The following is a 7,167-nucleotide window of genomic DNA, read 5'->3' as shown; positions in this document are numbered from 1 at the left end:
TGATACTAAAGAATGGAGTCGTGGTTCTGCAGCAGGAGCACAATGAGGGGACTCATGCTGGTGATGGTCTCAATGTTGGGGTGGAACAGTCCAGATTGAGGCCCATGGCTAAGCACTTACGAAGGACTAAAACGCTAAGCTTTTAACTTTATTTATTTATTTTCTCCTTTATACCTAAGATGTTGCCAGACAATAGCGACTTTGTACCCTTTTCATTGTACTCCTGTATCCCTTTTCTTGAGTACATGTGACAATAAAACCTAATTCTAATCAAGAACCTATCTATGTCTGTCTTAAAAACACTTAATGACTTGGCCTCAGCAGCACTCTGTGGCAATGACTTCTCAGAATACACCATTCTCTGGATGAAGAAATTCCTCCTCATCTCAGTTCTAAACAGACGGGCCTTCACTCTGTGGTTGTGCCTTCAGTCCTAGTCTCTCCGACTAGTGTAACATCTTCTCCAATCCACTCTATCTAGGCCTCTCAGCATTCTATAAGTTTCAGTAAGATCCCCCAGCATTCTTCAAAACCCCATTCAGTACAGACCTAGAGATCTCAACATTTTCTCATATAATAAGCCCTACGTCCCTGGGATCGTTCTTGTTAACCTCCTCCAACAACATGACATCCTTCCTTAGATATGGCCTGTAGTTTCTAGTCTTCTGCCTGCCTCCCTCCTTAAACAGGGGTGTCACATTAGCTATTTTCCAGTCCCCTAGGACTCTCCCTGACTTCAGTGATTTCTGTAAGATCACCATCAATGCCCCCACAATATCTTCAGCTATTTCCTTCATATTGAACAGCTACAGTTACCAACAGCTGTTTTGCACCAAAGGAGAAGTGAATGGCAAATGAAAATAAAATAGAATGCAGCAGAAAAAAGTAAATGCATTTAGCATGAAACATATCTGGTCAAATACAGCTAGAAAAAATAATCTGTCTCTGAAAAAAAAATCAATCATCCTAACATGAAGTATCAGTTTAGCAATGCACAGCTGGAAGGGGCTCTGGGGGCAGTCTTAAAAATGTATTCAGCGAATTATCAACTGCAATGACAATGGCCACAGGGCATTTGTTCGGAACACTGATACGTATCTATTCACATGATTCTGATGTCTCTAATAAGGTCAACACATTCATAAAACACCACATTTAAAATTTCTTCCATGAAATCAGGAGATCAGGAAGAATTTACTGAGGCCCACATTGCCTGGTTATATATTATGTGTTCCAACCAGGAGCTGCTCCCTGAGCACAACCTGTGAACCCAGTATTGGAATGATCACTATCATTATAAAACCCCCAGTTATCTCACCTCAGTATGTCAGACTTAATTTCTCCCCCTATTTCTCATGACAGAAATTGAACTATGCCATTTGCCACAACATTGATAATTGGGATGATTCTTCTCTGAGCTATTAAAGGCCAAAATAACATTAAAATTCCACAGAGCCGAATCTTTACAGAACATTACAGCGGCCATCTACCTAATAGGCTGGGTGAGCTTCCTTGGGAATTATATACGAGTCCTGCATGGTTCATTAGGATTCCACAACGGAACACCAGAGATATTAGTCTCAAATACAGAGGCTAAAATTGATCAACAGTAATGTATTGCAAAAATGATAGCAAGCACTCTGTGAATTTGCGAAAGTGGTACAGTAACAGCGTTGTTAGTTTGAGAAAAGGAAACAGTCAGTGCAACTTGTTGCTGCGTGTCTGCATCTGTGGTGCCACTTGATCTTGTTTCAAGTTGAGAATAACATATATAAAAAGAGGAGATTTACAAAGCATTCCCAAGATGTAAATGCTAGAGAGGCAAGACTAATTACATGTTTGTGCAATGTCATTGCTTAATGAGGTCACATAAGGAAACAAACATGATGAGCGGAATATCAAATAAGAGTTAATTACTGATTGGGGGATAGTGCCACACATAAAGCATTATATCTCCTCCTGAATTTGTCACACTTGAAGAGAACTGTGGCTTTATTACAATATTATAAATGTAGATGAAACCAGCGTGCTTTTCTTTCTGCTCACAATAGTCAGGCTCTGTTTATTCCTACCTATAGAGATTGTCCATGTATTTTCTGGTCATGATTTTAAACCCACTGGAATCCAACACAATGTGGTTAAACAGTTACAGATTTCCCATTGGGTTGAATGCCTTGGATTTTCCAGCATCCACTTGATATATTATTCTCCCAACAACATTGCACCTGGGACTGAAGCGCGGCAACAGGCTCAGATACCATATTGTACACAACGCCATTTTTTTTAAAGATTAAAAGTTAACAGCAACTTGAAGGTACCTGGAAATAGAACAAAATATTTTGACTCTTCGAAAAGATTTACAGAGTGAAAAACAAAGTGGCTGGCAGTCATCAGTGGCCAGAAAAATAAATACAGAAGCAAGAAATTGTAATATTCTCAGTTATTTCAATTTAAAATTGTCTTTAAACTCCTCTCGATTGTTAGTCGGTTTACGCAGTGAATTTCTGAGCCACATTTACCAGGATGGATACAGATAGAAATGAAATTCCATCACCTTGCAGGAGGAGTGCTACATTAGCCTAAGCATCCTACATTAGAGGTAAAGGTTAGGAGTCAGGGCTAAAACAGCCAATTCCCAACTACAAAGCCAGTAGCTGAATGAAGAGGCGGATGAGCAACACTTTTCCTCAGAGACGGATGGGGAGCAGGAGAAAGAGAAGGAATAAGGGGCACTGACAAGGAATTTGGTGTCCAGACCTTGGGGAAAGACTGCGGAAGTTATCCCAGGCTTTATAGTGATTGATAGGCTTGACTGTAAGTGCCATATTGATCTATTATGGTTAAGATATCCCTAGTTCTATGGCAGATGACTCACAAATGATTTTCATCAGATAAATAAAGTATTCAGCAAGCAGACGTGCCTGAATAATTCTTTCGCCACCCAAATACATTGATTGCGGTCTCCTCAACCACCAAATGCTCCATGTCATGGAACATGGAACTGGACCAAACTCTGGCCTCCATCCTTTAACTCTCATCTCCATCATGACTTATATATTTCTTCCTATTTGTACCTTGATTTGGGCCTAACCAAAGTGAATATGAGTGTAACTGGTGGATGAAGTGCAGGGATCAGGTTATAGAAACATAGAAAATAGGAGCAGGAGTAGGCCATTCAGCCCTTCAGACCTGCTCCATCATTCAACATGATCATAGTTGGAGTCACTTCATCTGACGAAACAGCAGTGGTCTGAAAGCTTGTGATTTCAAATAAACCCGTTGGACTATAACCTGGTGTTTTGTGCTTTCTGCAAAAGAGAATTCTACAGATTCACCACTTTCTGGGTGAAGAAATTTCTCATTCATCTCAGTCCTAAATGGTCTACCTCATAACCTTAGACTGTGACTCCTGGTTCTAAACTCCCTGGTCATTGGGAACATCCTTCCTGTTTTTACCCTGCCTAGTTCTGTTATAACTTTATGGATTTCTATTTGATAACATGCCCTCATTCTTCTAAACTCCGATGAAAATAATCCTAACTAATCTAGTCCCTCTTCATATATCAGTTCTACCATCCCAGGAATCAGTTTGGTCAACATTGGTCACATCCCTCCATTGCAAGAATATCCATCTGCAGATAAAGGAGACCAAAACTGTATACAATACTCCAGGTGTGGTCTCACCAAGGCCCTGAACAATTGTAGGAAGACATCCCTGCTCTTGTGCTTGGCTCCTTTTCCTATGAAGGCCAACATAACATTTTCCTTCTTCACAGTCTGCTGCATCTGCATGTTAATGGGTCAGGCTCCATGGAGTCTCCCCTTCTGAGATTGAGAATGATCAATATGGCTTGATTGGGAGGTGTTGGCCACATGGTGTTATCATAGGGTAAGTGATCCAGAAGCCCAGGCTAAAGTTCTACGGGTCTGAATTACATCATAGCAGAAAGTGAACAATGAATTCAATTCTAAAAAGATCTGGAACTGTTAAAACAAAAGCTGTCCTAATGATGACTGTCAATTGTTGTAAAAAACCCATCTAATTCACTAATGTCCTTGAGGGAAGGAAACTGCTGTTCTTACTGTGTCTCACCTACATGTGAGTCCAGACCAGCTGACACTTTACATCCCGTCTGGATAACTAGGGATGGGCAATAATTGCTGGCGTAGCCCATGATGCCAACATCCCTTGAATGAATAAAAAAACTCAGCTCCCTCTCTGCTGCAAATTTGTGGTAAAGAAGGAAGCTGGTGATGAGAACTCAGCACAATGAACCTGATGTGTGACAGCAGTGGAAAGGCCAGATTGTGTATTGTGCAGGAGTTTACTCCCTGCCCTTCACCTGAAGAAAGAGTTATCAATGGCACTGCTCTTTCTTGTCTTCAGCCTTGCCATCACTAATGGCCTTCCACAACACAAGCTTCACCATGTCTGGCCCTACCTTCCCCATCAGTATCAGGTTGACTGGAATCCCCAGATCACTACCTGTTCAATACACCTCATGGTTTTTTTGAGCTCTTTTTTCCTGCAGGATCAGGAGAGAAGATGTACGGCAGTCTGGTCTCCCTCACATGTTCCAACATGGGTCTGACATGAGCTATTGTGCTCCTCAGTGTTTAACCATTCATGACTGTACTCTATAGATGAGGGGTATCTGACATCTCAGGGATTCAATAGTCCACTAGCTCTAACATTTAAGGTAGATCTATGAGTACTTAGTCTGTTTAACTTATGTGTATAATACTGCACAGAAAGTTAACCATAATATGGAGGTGGACTGGGGTGGACAAAGTCAGAAGTCACACAAAACCACTTTATAATCCAACAGGTTTATTTGAAGTCACAAGCTTTCGGAGCGCTGTCACCTGTCGAAGGAGCAGTGCTCAGAAAACTTGTGATTTCAAATAAACCTATTGTACTATAGCCTGGTGTCGTTTGACTTTTGACTGAGAAAGTTAGCAGCCTGCCATTTAGGTGTAAGTGGCCACTCATTTTTCCAGATAGAATCAAATCATTGATCTTTTTTGAACATTGAAACCATGCGCCCCTGACCATTCCTCTGCAGCTGATCTCTGTGGTCATCCCCATTTGAATCCTTTTAGCATCACCTGGTGGCTTCTTCTCCCTGACACCAGGAACAATATCTCTCACCTCTCAGAGATTGCCTTGGTTGAGATTCATGCCAGGCATCAGAGAACCTCAGCACTCTCAGTCCATACCATACACTGGTCCTCTGTGAGCCCACTTGTATCACCTCCTCAGTGACTGCTGCTCAAATTTTCAAACAGTGCTTTGATTCCATGTTCTACCTCCCGGCTGCACCTGGTGCAGCTAATTGGGTGCCAAACGTGCCTCCGCACTGGCCAATTAGGAGCGTTGCCTTTGTCAATTTGTTGTGCATGTAGGCCTCCAGCACATGGACTGATAATCTATAGATACATATCATTGTTAACATGAAACTCATCAAAAAAGGAAGGAGGAAAAATTACCAAGGGAAAAAATAAAAGATTCAATTTTTTTTTCTTATTCAATCCATGCAAATTTTTAAACATTCAAATGTTGGCAGCATACTATCATAATAATAATGTGTTTGAAAATATTTAAAAATCAAATTGTAAAATATTTAACATTACATAATAAAAAGGAATTTTGAGGACTACATTAGCGGCATATTAATTGGCTTGGTTAGGATCACATTAACTGAATGACCATACAACATGAACAAAAATAGATTGCAAGATGGAAAACACAGCCAGAGTGTAAATAATACATTACTGCACAGCACAGTCAGTGCCCATAATGGGCTTTAATTAGCATCTGTTCAGTCAGGATACATTTGTTCCTGTACTGAGATCTTCATCTTTGTAGGTCAGAGTTTACAGGGGTTTTAGGAATTGACACATATGCAACATTGAGTATGTGTTGGCATTGATCAGTTGTCCGTGAGTTTGAAGATTATAGTTTCAGTCCAGGATCTGAGGTCAGAATTGGGGTAAGGCCAGTAGTAGAGAAGTGATGCATTGTCATATATCTCCTCCAAACAAGTTATTAAACTGAAACCATTTCTTGCTTTTCCATTGGATGTTTAAGACCCTACGATATGATCTGAAGAGCCTTGTTGTTGGTGCAAAACTTCTTCCCTTAACCAAAATGACTGAATAAATGATTAACTAGTTGCCCTTATGACTGCTGCTTTTGAGATCTTAGGAAAACCATCCTTCAGTCATTGTATGCAAGCCTCTCACATTTCCCATCTCTTTCCTTGACTCCTTCACTAAAGTGGAAAGGTAAAGTTACCATTGTTTCACCAAGCCATAGGACTGCCCTGTCTTTAGAGAGAGATGACTTCTGGTGGTTTAACATGGGGCGGGGGGGGTCACCATACCTCAGGTGAGGGGAGACGTTGAGAAGAAGAATCCTTCATGGTAACTTCAGCTGGTGCAGGAATTGAACCCATGCTGTTGGCTTTGATCAGCATTGCAAACCAGGCATTCAGCCAACTGAGGTAACTAACCTGGGATCCAGCTAGCAAAGGCCTAAGTGCATTACCAGCAGCAGTCACCCCTTCCTGGTGCTGCTGGCATTGACTGCAGGCAGCTCTTCAGATGGGATTTCCATTTGACTATGGCGTTAATCAAATGGGTGGCTCAATGTTGTCCAGTTAAGAATTTAATTGCAATTGAATAGATCTGGAAATCCCGGGCAGAGCTGACAAGGGTCTCTACTGGTTCTCCAAACCATGAGTAGGACCCCTATTGCACAAATTAAATTCTGCTGAAGCATTTGGTTAGAACTACATCATCCTTTCACATTTAGAAATGTGGGGTTTATTCTGACTTCAGGCCCGAGTGATTCACCACTTGTTTTATGTTTCTTACAAATCAAGTACAGATATGCAAAAGGTGGCTGAATCATATCACTTGTTTTAAAACATCACACATTCAAGCTAAAGGGCTCTTGTGGTGCAATAGTAGCATTTCTACCTCTGGCCCGGGGGCCTGGGTTCAGCTCTGACCTCCTACAGAGGTCTGTAATGACATCTCTCTACAGGTTGATTAACAAATAGCTAATCACACAAATTCAAACTTATCTACAGGGCATGTTTGATTGCAGTGAACTCATATTAATGAGCAAACTAGATCTCAACAGTATGAAGCAACTAGCAG

This window comes from Rhincodon typus, chromosome 29, assembly GCF_021869965.1.
Source record: "Rhincodon typus isolate 14 chromosome 29, sRhiTyp1.1, whole genome shotgun sequence".
NCBI classification, from domain to species: Eukaryota; Metazoa; Chordata; class Chondrichthyes; order Orectolobiformes; family Rhincodontidae; genus Rhincodon; species Rhincodon typus.
Note: the sequence above shows the minus strand (reverse complement) of the source record.